At 42.0% G+C, this 14,090-nt stretch overlaps 1 protein-coding gene across 2 annotated transcripts in view; it reads left to right on the forward strand.

Annotated features, from left to right (window-relative positions):
* The first annotated feature begins 774 nt into the window (after positions 1 to 774).
* The window catches only part of TBATA (thymus, brain and testes associated), a 45,463-nt gene continuing 32,147 nt past the window's right edge, over positions 775 to 14,090 (forward strand). For both annotated transcript variants that reach the window (XM_082266793.1, XM_082266794.1), the window contains exon 1: positions 775 to 886. The gene's annotated coding sequence lies outside the window, so the exon portion shown is untranslated. The remainder of the gene's footprint in view (positions 887 to 14,090) is intronic.

A 14,090-nucleotide genomic window follows, 5' to 3' on the forward strand; every position in this document is an offset into this window, starting at 1 on the left:
GAATATGTTCACATTCCATCTTTTTTATTGTCTCTCTATACTAACATTTTATAAATGAATAAATAACTTACTATTACATGTGTGATTACCCACAACCATGAAATTTAACAGCAAGCAGGTAAAAAATACAAATAAAAAAAGCATTACATTTTATTTATTTTTTTAATGCAGCTAGTATAAGTACATGAATCTGACTCAGTATATTGTACGGTGTATTTTTACAGCAGTATTCAGACTGGGAGAGATTAGGGAAAAACTAGAAACCAATAACATTTGTTACAGAAGGATGCTGATAGACGAAGAGAGCAAAGTGAACAGAAGAATGACCTCATCAGTTTGTTGCTTCTCCTTCACTGTCCGGTCAGAAGGCTAGAAAAGAATAGAGGACACTGCTGTATTCCCTACTGTAAGTGGTATCATACCCCTATCTGTGTGACGGAGCTGTGTAAGTCTCAGGACTGGATGGACAAAAATACAAACTGGCAGATAGAACAGTTTTCTTTTGTGTATTCCATTTGTGAATTTAGTTGTTCTGATTCTGTTGTAATATTTGTTCAGACAACAAATAGTGTGGTTTATAAAAACAGGTTATAGCTCCAAGATTCTAGTGTATAACTGAAGGAAATGGGCAGGGGGGAGGATTTTCTCTAGAAGTTATTAGACACGTAGTGGAGGAAAGAGACCTGCCAATGTCACACTGCATGTCAACTGGCACAGAGAGCAGAGGAGGGGGCTGTCCGGCTGTTGTCAAGAATAATGTAACCTAGCAACATGGTCCCAATAAGACGGAGACATGAATGCAAACACAACTCTATAGAAGTGGCTGTGCAGGTCCTGGCAGACTGGAAGAGGAAGCATCTTCATGGAGCTGTGAGCACAAGGCAAGGTAAGCCATCTCATATATCACTCACAGCACTTGTCTGCAGCCTGATACAGCCAATTAGGATTTTAATTCCTTTAATGAACACTAATCTGCTAAGGCCACTTAAAGGTAAAACTTTATTTTCCAAAACTTTTCATAATTGTATCCGGTCCTATTTGTAGCGACTAGCTAATCTCTTACGTAAGAGGTCCTCATCACCTATCGTGGTTAAAGTATTTAGTGATAGTGAACACTATGTATGGGAAGAGGAACTACGGGTTATGGAAAAAACGTATGTTAGCCATACATGGAACCACAAATCTGTGTGATTGAATTATCTATTCTACAAAGCAGTCGTATCTTTCAGAAAGTTGGTCTTTCTTGACCTTTATGTCATGGAGCAGCCTTTCTCAACCTTTTCAACACAGAGGAACCCTTGAAATAAATTTCTGGTCTTGGGGAACTCCTACTAAAAATTTAAAATATACCACTCATGACACATTAGTGTGACAGTCAGTAGAAAGAATGCTCCTTACTCATCATCATTGGGAAGATTTACCCCCTTACAGATAGCTAAAAGGAACAATGGTGTCATTGGGAACTTATCGGAGAGAGGCAGAAATTGCCCACTGCCCAAGGAACCCCCAGCAACCTCAGGAGGAACCCTAGGGTTCCATGGAACCCTGGTTGAGAAACCACTGCCATGGAGGAACCTTTGGGATCATTTTCAGGCTATTCACCAATTCTTTGCTCGAGAAACTCCTAGCAACTTTAGGAGGAACCCTAGGGTTCCATGGAACCCTAGTTGGGAAACCCTGTCATGGAGGAACCTTTGGGATCATTTTCAGGTTATTCACCAATTCTTTGCTTTGAGAAACTCCTAGCACTTTCATGAGGAACCCTAGGGTTCCATGGAACCCTGGTTGAGAAGCCCTGTCATGGAGGAACCTTTGAGTTCATTTCAGGTTATTCACTAATTCTTTGCTCGAGAAACTCCTAGCAACTTCAGGAGGAACCCTAGGGTTCCATGGAACCCTGGTTGAGAAACCCTGCCATGGAGGAACCTTTGGGATCATTTTCAGGTTATTCACCAATTCTTTGCTCGAGAAACTCCTAGCAACTTCAAGAGGAACCCTAGGGTTCCATGGAACCCTGGTTGAGAAACCCTGTCATGGAGGAACCTTTGAGTTCATTTCAGGTTATTCACTAATTCTTTGCTCGAGAAACTCCTAGCAACTTCAGGAGGAACCCTAGGGTTCCATGGAACCCTGGTTGAGAAACCCTGCCATGGAGGAACCTTCGGGATCATTTTCAGGTTATTCACCAATTCTTTGCTCGAGAAACTCCTAGCAACTTCAAGAGGAACCCTAGGGTTCCATGGAACCCTGGTTGAGAAACCCTGTCATGGAGGAAACTTTGGGATCATTTTCAGGTTATTCACCAATTCTTTACTTGAGAAACTCCTAGCAACTTTAGGATAAACCATTGGGTTCCACTGAACCCTGATTAATGATTGCTCTAAATTGACAATCCAATGAATTAATGTCTTTACATAACATCAAGTTAAATATGACAAAATTGATTTTTTTTGTCTGTTGAACAACTGGAATATTGCAAAAGTGCATTAGAAATATATCAAATCTATAACTGATCATTCATGTTTCATTGTGTGTATGGGAAGCTTTCACCATATTTACTCTGTGATATTATTTTGAATTATGCTAATCAGGTGGAAGGCTTGCTCTAGGTTTACATATCACATACTCATCAAGGTGTGCTGGAAATATGCAAGCCAGACACATTAAACTGCAGGGACAATACTAGCAGGGGTAGGGACAATAATATTACCTACCTACTGGATCCTAATTGTCCAGGACTGGTGACAGCTCAGCTGTTGGAAGAACACGGCACTAAAACAAAGTTTGGAGGTAAGTTGACACATTGTACTCGTTGGATATTGTTTTAAATTTTTAAATCTGACTAGAGATCCACTTTAATGGTTGTGAAATATGGGTGAAACATAGGTAAGGAAAGTCTTCTACCTATCTGTAATAATAGAGTTGTATAAGTACAGCATCATTCCCTAATCAGTCATTTTCAGACAGCTTACAGCACATATGTCAAACACAAGGTCCGTGGGCCAAATGCGGCCATTTTATGTGGCCCTAGCGCCTTTCCTATAGTTGAGGTGCCCCATCGTCTCCGCACCCATCTTGTCTCAGCAGTCAGCAGCAGAGAGGAGGACAGAACTCTTTCTACAGATCCTGTGTTCTCTCTGTGCAGCCACAGCACCCCCCTTCCCCCTTGTCTCCTTCTTCCCTGTTCTCAGCATTCAGCAGACTCTGGCAGCTGACTCTAACCCTCCTCTGCTCCTCCTCCAGACCCTGCACTTTCTGCTTCCTAGCTCTGACCCTCACTTCTTCCCAGCAGCAGCACAGGGTAAGAGCAGTGCACTGTGATGTAAGGGATGGTGGAAGACTCTTAACATCTGATGTAATGGGGTGTGGGGTGCTCTAGACATCTGGCTTTTAGATACAACCAGCCCTTTGAGGGCAACCATAATGCTGATGTGAAATTAAGTTTGACATCCCTGGCTTACAGGAAGGAATATGTGGTACTAATATAATATTTTAATGTGACAGATTGAGTTTATGCAAACTCTATGAGTCCCATAAATCAAGCTGTAAAGGTAACAGATTCTTCTGGTATATATTTGTGATTGTTGAATTATTATTGAAGAAAATAATGCAGTAACCTAATCATTGTGACTTCAGCTTTACCAAACAAGATCTAAAATACAACTCAAATCTTTCTTATCTTTTACTTACAATCCCGCATTATTACACAACGGTTAAGCTATATGATAAACCCAGTATTGGTTTCATCCATTGTTTCCCTTCTATTCCATATTCATTGGCCTATTACCGCTATGTGCACTGTGTTTGCACTTACTATTTCACGTGTATTTGCTTTCTTGGTGTCTTTGTTTTCTCAACCCCATGACGGAAAATCCTATACAAATAAAACTTACAACTAGCAAACAGAACTTCCCGAAGACAGTATAATCGTTTAACACCTTACAGGAATTAATGCATGCGTGTGCTGATAGATTGGAAAAAACTTTTCACTGACAATGCATAAAGTATACCTACAGGCAAAACTTTTTTTTTTTAGCTTTGGATAGAGTGAAGAAGGATTAGAACCCCTGTCAGGCTTTATTGCTGTCTGTACCCCCGTTAGGGAGAGTCACCCTTTTTATTTGTCTTGTTTACCGCTATCATCGTAAGTGAAAATAAAATAAAAAAATTTCAAACTTTGGGTTGTCCCCAGAAAAGTAATTGAGAGGAAACCTTCCAATGGTGACATTAGTTCTGGAAACCTCGGGATTCACAAAGGGGTCCTCTTCAATTTGCAGGGATTTCTTATCACTTCCTGTTTTGGTTATGGGAAGTGAAGGGAAATCTCCCCAATAGGACACAGATGGCAAAAAATAAACTGACAGGGGTTATAACCCTCCTTATTCTATCCAAAATGAAAAAAAAAAAAGTGTTGTTCGTATTTCTACCAGTGCTGCCTACCAATGCCACCTATGAGTGCCCATCAGTGCCACCTACCAGTGCCTATCAGTATCACCTACCAGTGCCACCTATCAGTGCCAATTATCAGTGCCCATCAGTGCCACTTATTAGTGCCCATCAGTGCTGCCTCATCAGTGTCTCTTCATCAGTGCCCACCAGTGCCGCCTCATCAGTGCCAATCAGTGCAGCCTATCAGTGCTGCCTCATCAGTGCCAATCGGTACAGCCTATCAGTGCCCATCAGTGCTGCATCATCAGTGCCAATCGGTACAGCCTATCAGTGCCCATCAGTGCCACCTATCAGTGCAGCCTCATCAGTGTCTCTTCATCAGTGCCCACCAGTGCCACCTCATCAGTGCCAATCAGTGCAGCCTATCAGTTCTGCCTCATCAGTGCCAATTGGTACAGCCTATCAGTGCCTATCAGTGCTGCCTCATCAGTGCACATTAGTGAAGGAGCAAATGTACCTTGCAAAATTTCATAACAAACTATGAAACAGTTTTTTTTTTTTTAATTTTTGGTCTTTATTTGGTGATTTAGCAAAAAAATAAACTATGGTTAGTTCTCTAACTGTTCCTGCTCTCCTCCAATGATCAGACTTGTCCTGACACGCCCCCCTACAAAGCCTTTTACTGGGAAGCTCAGTGTACTACTGCTTCTCCTCCCCTAGTTCTTATGCAGCTGAGAACAGAGGGAATGTGATCACTTACTGTATAAAAAAAGGGAAACAGGTATTTATAATGCTTTTTTTTTTATATCTATACAAAAATGTTTTGTTTTTCAATTCTATTTAAACTGAATGGGTTGTTTTACAAGGTGATCGCTTGCAATAACTTTAACTGGCCTGCTTTCAGAGCTATAAAAGTGTCATATTGTGAGTTACCTCTATGTCAAAATGCAAAGTTTTACAGGTCATGTTGCCTGGGATTTAAAGTGTTCCCTGTCACACGCTTAAAGTGTTACTCTCCTTTCTTTAATACATTTTATACTGTAAGACAAGGCAGTATAATTATCAAGGAAAAGATTTTTGTTATGTGTCTTTCTCCAGTACAATACAGTTCCACTGTGTGTTCCTGGTAACCTTTCCATGGTTCCGTGGTTAAACACACCCATGGGACAAAAAAGATATATCAAGACTTCATACAGATTTAAAGTACTTGTGAAGACACGCCAAAAAATGCACACCCCAATACAACAAATAACGTCATTTTGCCAAGGCAACATCCATTATTTTGAAAAAAAAAAAAGTTTTGTACTTTTTATTAAGTTTTTATTCTGCAGTTACATGATCGCATAGCCTCACTTCCCATGCTTCTTCACCACTGCCAAATTCTCAGCAGTGGAGTTTCTGTCAATCAACAAAGCAGGGCTGGACAGGCAGTGTGAGAGCAAAGGTGGCCCCTGGTGTATAGGCATGCCATGCATTGGCACAGCATCCTGTATGCTTGAGCAGCAAGCCCAGGGATGCAAGCTTTGCATACCAGCACGGATCTGCTTTTGTGATTGGCGAGGTCAGACTTAAAGTGCAAACAAGAAGAACTGGCAGGATGATCAGGTATTTTATAGCAAACTAATAAGATTTAAAATATAAGTACAAGCATTACAATAATTGTGTTAATACTCCCATGCATAAAGTCTATTTAAATAAATTTTAAGGTTACCTTCAGTTTTGAGGTTATCATACATGTAGGCAGGCTGTCTTTTTCTGCACTAGTTGGAGTTTGACCCAGGCTGGGGGAAAAAGAGCTAAGTATGTATGCCCAATTCCTCGGGCTCTTTGGTTTACTAGCTAGCCCACCTGGCTATAAAAAGGAGGAAGGCTGAAATCCAGGGCTCTTGTCTTGGCTCGGCTCTCGGCTTGACTTGTGGTCTTTGGACTGCTGCGCCTTGCAGTCCATTGAGGCACCAGTGTTCGGGAGATAAATGAAGTAATGGAGAACACCAGCATGCACTACCACCTCACAAAGGTATGCCTGGGCAGCTACACAGCTATAGTTAGGGTTAGAGATTAGACTTTGTTCATATTGGACTGTAATGTTGAAGCCTCTTCAGTAAAGTTGTATAAACTGTTCTGAGCCTGGTCTGAAGCAATTAAAGGGGTGCATGTGGGTTCTGGCGTATCTACAGAACCAGGGTCTGTAAAACCACAAAGGGGTATGAAGTGACATCACTACCAGAGATTAACTCAGCAAGACAAGAAATAGGAGTGTAGCTAAGAATAACCAAGCACAGTTTAAGACACAAAGCAACCAGTCGTTAGGTGTGGTGGTACCTGGAAGGTGGCAGGTCCTCCGGTAGTGAGGAGGTCGATGTCTGGCTCCATCCCTGGTGGTTGGTTTCCAATAACAACTGGAACAACCCACATTATGGAGATCCATGGCCTGGTCACATAGGGTACAGAAGTTAAAGACTTAATAAGTCCACACATAAGGACCCCATTCTGTTACTGGGAGTGAGGTAACAGAGGTACGCTGGACTGGTGGAGTGGGCGCAGGCTCAGCACTTCCTTCCTAATGCAACATACATCAGTTACAGTGACATGAGACAAGACACTTCACAGAGGAACCCTGTATGTTATTTTACTGCACACAGTAAAGGCTCATCTCTAAGTTGGGGAACTGCCTGATTACGATGGTATAATTAATGATCAATCTAAAGCATGCAGTAAGGCCCTACTAACACTTATGCATTTATATGATTTAACATGCTAGCTTTTTACCATACTTACATTATTATTTGCAACCATTATGTTTAATGGCTCCTCCGGAGTCCAGTGGCAGGCAGAGAACTCAACTCCATCAGGGTGACCCCTCTTCCACAGCAATAACCAAAAATGAGAAAGGATCTGTACATGTCATAGGCACTTTTTGAATATTCAATAGGATGGATCAAAAATTACCATTATCTAATGAACACCATAGATCCATAAATCAGATGTTGCTGCCATCTGTTTTCCTACCTCCTAATTACATTGATAAAAAAATGTATACATTTACAAGCCAGGAGCATTATTATTAATGTGCATTTCTTTGAAAAAATATATATATTTTAATGGTATGGTTGTGTCAGCCCATCTGATCGTTCTATATTTTTTTTTTCCCATTTTAATAGCAATCTGGACCTTCATTTGTTAAGAAGGATGCAAAGACACAGAATAATTATGGTTGTTAATACCATAGCTCCCAACTGTCCCTGATTTTGAGGGACTGTCCCTGATTTGGAACAAAGTCCCTCTGTCCTTCTTGCCTCATTATTTGTCCCTCATTTTGGTCTGATCTATATAGTTGTATATAAAATGCACTATTTATCCTTAAAAAAGTGTTTTCCAGTGCAAAACTTTTCATCTCCAATGCTGACATTGTAATTGAAGTTTTAATTACAAGTTTCGAAAGCTAGTATAAAGAAATAGTAGTGATTAAAAAAAAAAAAAAAAAAATAAGCACTTTCGTGAGTTTACCTGATATTCTTTTCATTTTAATTTCCTTTTTAAGGGAGTATGGCAGGGGGTTATGTCCTATGCCTTCATACTTTTGCTAATAGATGTCCCTCGTTCCCATCTCAAAAAGTTGGGAGGTATGGTTAATACAGTGGCAATATATGAAATGCAGACTTCTGTACTGCCCTGCAGCAGGCAGTTAAGTGTTAGATTGTGGAGGACGTCTTATGCAACTGGCAAACACTTTTGTCAGCTAACTTTGCACCTGCAGAATGAATGGGCAGCTTAATCGCTTAACAACAGTGGCTGCTCACACAGTGTGTGACCACAGCGTTTACCTGTTAACTCATTAGAGGTTAAATGACTGGAACAAAACTGCTAGGAACAAACTACTGGGCAAAAGAATAACCAAAGGCCATAAGGTACCATGTCCTGAATATATCCAACCCCTGCCCAGGAGTGATACATACCTCATCAATCTTCCTGAGCATATTCTCTATATGCCATATTATGGGCTTTAAATAAGTGATGCAAAACAACCATCACACACTCAACAATAAGAGAAAATATATTTGGCACTCACTATGGTTGGTAATTTCTAACGTTATTTATGGAATAGCTGCCGAAGCAGTTGATGCATCTGCTCTTTTTTCCCAGCCCATTCAATCCGAGTATAAACCTTTGCCAGATTTGGCCATATCATGGGTGCTAGGAATAGGATCAAAGAATTTAGTCATTAGTGGACAGATTACAACATATAGGGGGTCCAATGTGCCACCCTTGACATTACTAGGGACCATTTGCATTGCTGCATTTTACTGCACGCTTTCTGATGCTCTAAAACACAGATATTGTGGTTCTCCATAATAAAGAAAGTGTCTGCTCCCACCTCAGCACTGCAGAGCAGTGTGTTTTTAAAAAATATGACATTTCCAAATTTATTCTGAAATTTAGATAGTTGGGAAACCTATAGAAGTCAATGGCAATGTATCCTCAATGTATACCATGCATTTGAATGCATTGGCAACAGGTATTAACAAGGCTTGATTAATGGCTGTTATCTCTATCCACTCCAAATTCTAACTTCAAAGTCGCATTTAAAAATCAAAGCACGTCAACACACAAAGGAAAAGCACTTTGATGCATGACAATGCACCTGCCTAACACTGCAAAAAACACATCTCGACACACATAGGGGTTTATTTACTAAAAGAAAATCCACTGTGCACTATTTTCCTTGCATATCCCCCTCGGATCTACAGCGACTGCACGTCCAAGTGCGCTTCTAAGTGCACTTGCAGTACACTTGTAGTGCAGAGTGGATTTGCCTTTAGTAAATAAACCCCACAGAAGATCTAGCTCTGAGTGCCGGTGTAACGTTAAAAAACCATACCTCGTGAAAATTCCACACCTCGTCACTTCCGGTGCACATACGTCATGGAACAGCTGAGCAGGTTACGATTGGGCATGCTCAGAGGTCCGGAGGGTAGGGAATTTTCACGGGGTAGTGTGTTGTAACGTTACGCTGCATCCGCTGTTGCCGCGGTAACATTAAAACATCTCGGCTGCAACATGAAATCATCTCCCCTCCTACCCCTGTCACTTCCCTGATCTCGGCTACTAAAAGTAAAAGCGGCGGCGGGTGTATGAAAATATAAATCACTGAGAACTCGGCTCCGTGATTTATATTTTCATAGACCCGCCGCCGCTTTAAAATTTAGTAGCCGAGATCAGGGAAGTCACAGGGGTAGGAGCGGAGATGATTTAATGTTGCAGTCGAGATGTTTTAATGTTACCGCGGCAACAGCTGATGCGGTGTAACGTTACAACACACTACCCCGTGAAAATTCCCTACCCTCCGGACCTCAGAGCATGCGCAATGGTAACCTGCTCAGGTGTTCCATGATGTAGGTGCGACGTAGGTGCACCGGAATTGACGAGGGTAGGGAATTTTCAAGGGTAGGGTTTTTTCACGGATCACCGGTTCACACCACCGCAGATTCAAAGTCGCCCAACTTTGATGCCCACATCCCTACGTGACTTAATCGTGGCTTGCATATGACTTTTTTAACATAAGTCATGATGAAATCACCTCAAGGTAGTGCAGGAATTTTTTTTCGTAAGTCCCAATTAAAACGGTTCCATTGCCATTATTGGGGCGTGACTTGTCATGCGACTTTGTCACATGACAAGTCAGGGCAGTGTGAACCGGCCCTTAGTGTTTGTAATGCTACAGAAAAACTTCAGACTGTCAACACATTAAAGAAAAAGGTCAGTAGGAGCAGACCTTCTATAGGAGTTGTTAGAGACTGAGCTCATGCTGTAAGAGGCAGCAAGAGTCTGCAGACATAAGACTGGACTGCTACAGATTTCTATCATTGCAACTAGTGATGAGCTCGGTCATGTTTTGATCCTATTCCAAACCCACCTGAGCAAGCCCGCTAGAAAGCTGTCACCTAAATACTGGGCTAATCAGAGTGCGTGCATTTTCTATCTTGCAGCCGCACATACAGTATACAATAGGTACTTGTTTAGAAGAGATTAAAACCTCCCAATACAGAAAAGCTTCTTCACAGTAATGCCCCGTACACACGCGTCAATAGTTGGCCGTGGATTTTCGGCCAACGTCCGATCGGCCGATTTTCGGCTTGTTAGTATGATGCTTTCGACAACCGACTCCGACTTTTCGGCCGAATAAAATCTGGTGTGCAGGCTATAAAATTTTTGTTGGCCGTCAACACAACGGCCGATTTTCCGTCAGTCAGTACAGATTTCGGCAGACAAAAATCTGATGAGCAAGACTGGGCATGCTCAGAGATGAAAAAACACACGGAAATTAAACCATCACATGACATCACTTCTGAAGTAGATTTTTGTTGGCGGAGAAAATTAGTGTGCAGTCTAGGCACATTTCAACCAACACAACAACACTGGACAAAAGTCGGCCGATCGGTCGGCCGATAATCGTTGCGTGTGTACGGGGCTTTAGAGCTGAAAATGTGAAATAGACTCCCTCAAAAGCTGGTTCTGGCTAGCTCAGTAGATTGTTTCAAAAAAGACCTGGATTCTTTCCTAAATGCACAAAATATAACTGAATGCTAATATTTATTGGTAAAGTTGATCCAGGAAATATCTGATTGCTTCCAAGGGAACGGAGGATTCCTTGGAGGATTTTTTCCCCTCCGCTGGAGCAAATTGGATCATGCTTTACTGGGTTTTTTCTTTTTCTTTCCTCTGGATCAACTTGTCGATTTGTGTGTGTGTGTGTGTGTTTTTATCTGTGGGTTGAACTGGATGGTCTTTTTTTAACCAGGTTAACTATGTAAAGCTGGATACACACTATCCAACTTTTGTAGTTAGATTTCCTTCAGATTTACCTTTTCTATGTAGTGCAAGGTCCTGCCAGATTGCAAACGAATTAAAAGTGTTTAGGTTTGACCTCATATTATATGGTTTTGGTAAGTCTAAAGGAAAAAGTCTTCAGAAAATCTTATAGGCCCATAACTATGTATACATTGGTCCAGTACAGTGGCAGTAACCTTGCAGAATCATACAGGTATATTCGGACGAGGGGTCAGGCCTGAGTCCATCCCTAATTACAACCCTTTGGTAAATTAATGCTTCCACAATTGTACTTCCTACAGCCAATTTTAAAAGAACTGCCACCAAACTTGGTATTCCTCTCAACAAAACCTGTTAGGGGAAAATGCATAAAAAAGAGATCTATAGTACAAAAAAGTAAACCAAAACCACTGGCCTGAGCAAGCACCTTGACAGGGAAAACATTGGCTACGGCCTGCTGAACCTCCTAAGGACTGCACAGTACGTACCCTTGACCACAGGTTGGGCATCAGTACTTAGATCCTGGAATAGTTTATTGTAATAGAAGCTTTTCATCAATAACCAGATACACAGGGTTTAAATGCTAGTGTACGATAATGATTAGTGACATGCAATATTATTTAGCATGGCCTAGGTCTCAGGGATTGGTGTTGCCTGTAACTTGCAGCTCAGAGATCTAGGAGGTCATATAATGATGTTACGTCATATTTATACTTGATATATACCCATATTTGTACTGGAAAAATAAGTGACGATAGAATATTGTGGAGGAAGAAAATGATTTTAGAATAAGGCATGAAGACTCAGGTCCATAGTATTCATTGTTATCCACTGACCAACTCAATGTTTTGCTCTCTATGGCAACATTCTTGTTTTAAAGTGCCAATTTCAGAGTTATTGTTCTGCATTTTAAAGGACACTGAATAAGTAGTGCCTTTCACCTCCAATGACAGGACATCTGCATAGCAACACATAACAAACCTAATGAAATTGTTCAAATTGCGTATATGTCTGGAGGCGAATACTTTTCTAATAGAGGGCCAAGCACTAAAACAGTACAGTGCATTTGTGTCATGGTGCTGTTTGTATACATAGCTGTCTGACTCGTCACATGCATTTTACATGTCATTGTCACTAACGCAGAAATCCGCCAGCAATTTGTCTACAAATGAAACAATCTATGACCTCATTTCAGATTTACCTTATAACTATGGCTAGTCCTCCTCAGCATATCATGGCATTCCTGCAAATTTTTATTTTTGCTTTTTACACACATTCTGTACAATTTTGTGTATAGATTACTGGTCACAGCACAATCTTAAAATGGGGACAGGTCCAGAGGGGCACAGTGATAAAACAAAAAGAACAATGGAATCACTGAATTTAGAAAATAAAGAATTTGCAGAAATGGGGCCATAAGGAAGAGACGAGAACCTAAAATAATATTGTGAGCAGCCATCTGTGGCCTTGATCTGACAATGCTAAATGCCTTTACTAGTTTCAATACTTTAGGCAACGATAATCGTGCTTATCAAGTAAGTCAGAACAAAGTCAGAAGATTTTATCTACATATTTATTCTGTGTTAGTGACCTAAAGTATTGAAACCAGAGGGTCAGCATCAGAGGCAACTAGACCCTTTAAGGCCCGGTGCAAGAAACCATGAAGGGCCCCCCGGACCCCTGGTTGGGGCCCTTCCCTTCAAGACTGGGGCTCATCCCACTGATCCTGGGGCCCTTTACTCCTGTTGCAGGGCCCTTTATTACAGTCCCTCAGTGGGACCCTTTACAAGTTCTGCAGTGAGCCCCCTTCCTGCAATCTTGGGGCCTCCCCACGGTGGTGGAATGCCAGGGCCCAGGCACAAGTGAGACCTTTGCGATCCTGGAAGTTCACCTACTGGTGTCAGAAGTTTTTATTTTTTGGTATTTTAACCACTTTAATACTGGGCACTTCCCTCCCTTCCCGCCCAGGCCAATTTTCCCCTTTTAGCGCTGTTGCATTTTGAATGACAATTGCGCGGTCATGCAACACTGTACCTTCACCAAATTTATGTCATTTTCCCCCCACAAATAGAGCTTTCTTTTGGTGGTATTTGATCACCTCTGCGATTTTTACTTTTTGCTAAACAAATAAAAAAAGACCGAAAAGTTTAAAAAAAAAAAAAAAAAATTTTGTTTATGTTATACAATTTTGTAAATAAATAATTTTTTTCCTGCACTGATGAGCACTGATGAGACTGCACTGACAGGCACTGATGAGGAGGCACTGATGGGGTGGCACTGATGGGGTGGCACTGATGGGGTGGCACTGATAGGTGGCACTGATAGGCGGCACTGATATGCGGCACTGATAGGCACTGATATGTGGCACTGATAGGTAGCACAGATATGCAGCATTGGTGGGCACTGATAGGCGGCACTGCTGGGCACTGATAGGCGGCATTGATGGACACTGATAGGTGGCACTGACGGGCATTGATAGGTGGCACTGACGGGCACTAATGGGCACTGATAGGCGGCACTGGTGGGCACTGATGGGCACTGATGGGCGGCACTGATCGGCACTGACAGGCGGCACTGATGGGCACTAATGGGCACTGATAGGCGGCACTGGTGGGCAATAATGGGCACTGGTGGGCGACACTAAAGGATGGCAGTGATGGGCACTTGTGGGCAGCACTGATAGGGAGGACACTGGTGGGCATCACTGATGGGGAGGGCAATGGGGGGCTCCCTGAGCCCTGATTGCCATCCCTGGTGGCCATAGTGGGCATCCCTGGGGTCATAGTGGGCATCCCTGGGGTCATAGTGGGCATCCCTGGTGGATCTAGTGGCATCCCCCCCCGAGGGTCTGCACTGGTAATCAATGATCTGAT

Source organism: Pelophylax lessonae (assembly GCF_965119305.1).
Source record: "Pelophylax lessonae genome assembly, chromosome: 9".
Taxonomy (NCBI): Eukaryota; Metazoa; Chordata; class Amphibia; order Anura; family Ranidae; genus Pelophylax; species Pelophylax lessonae.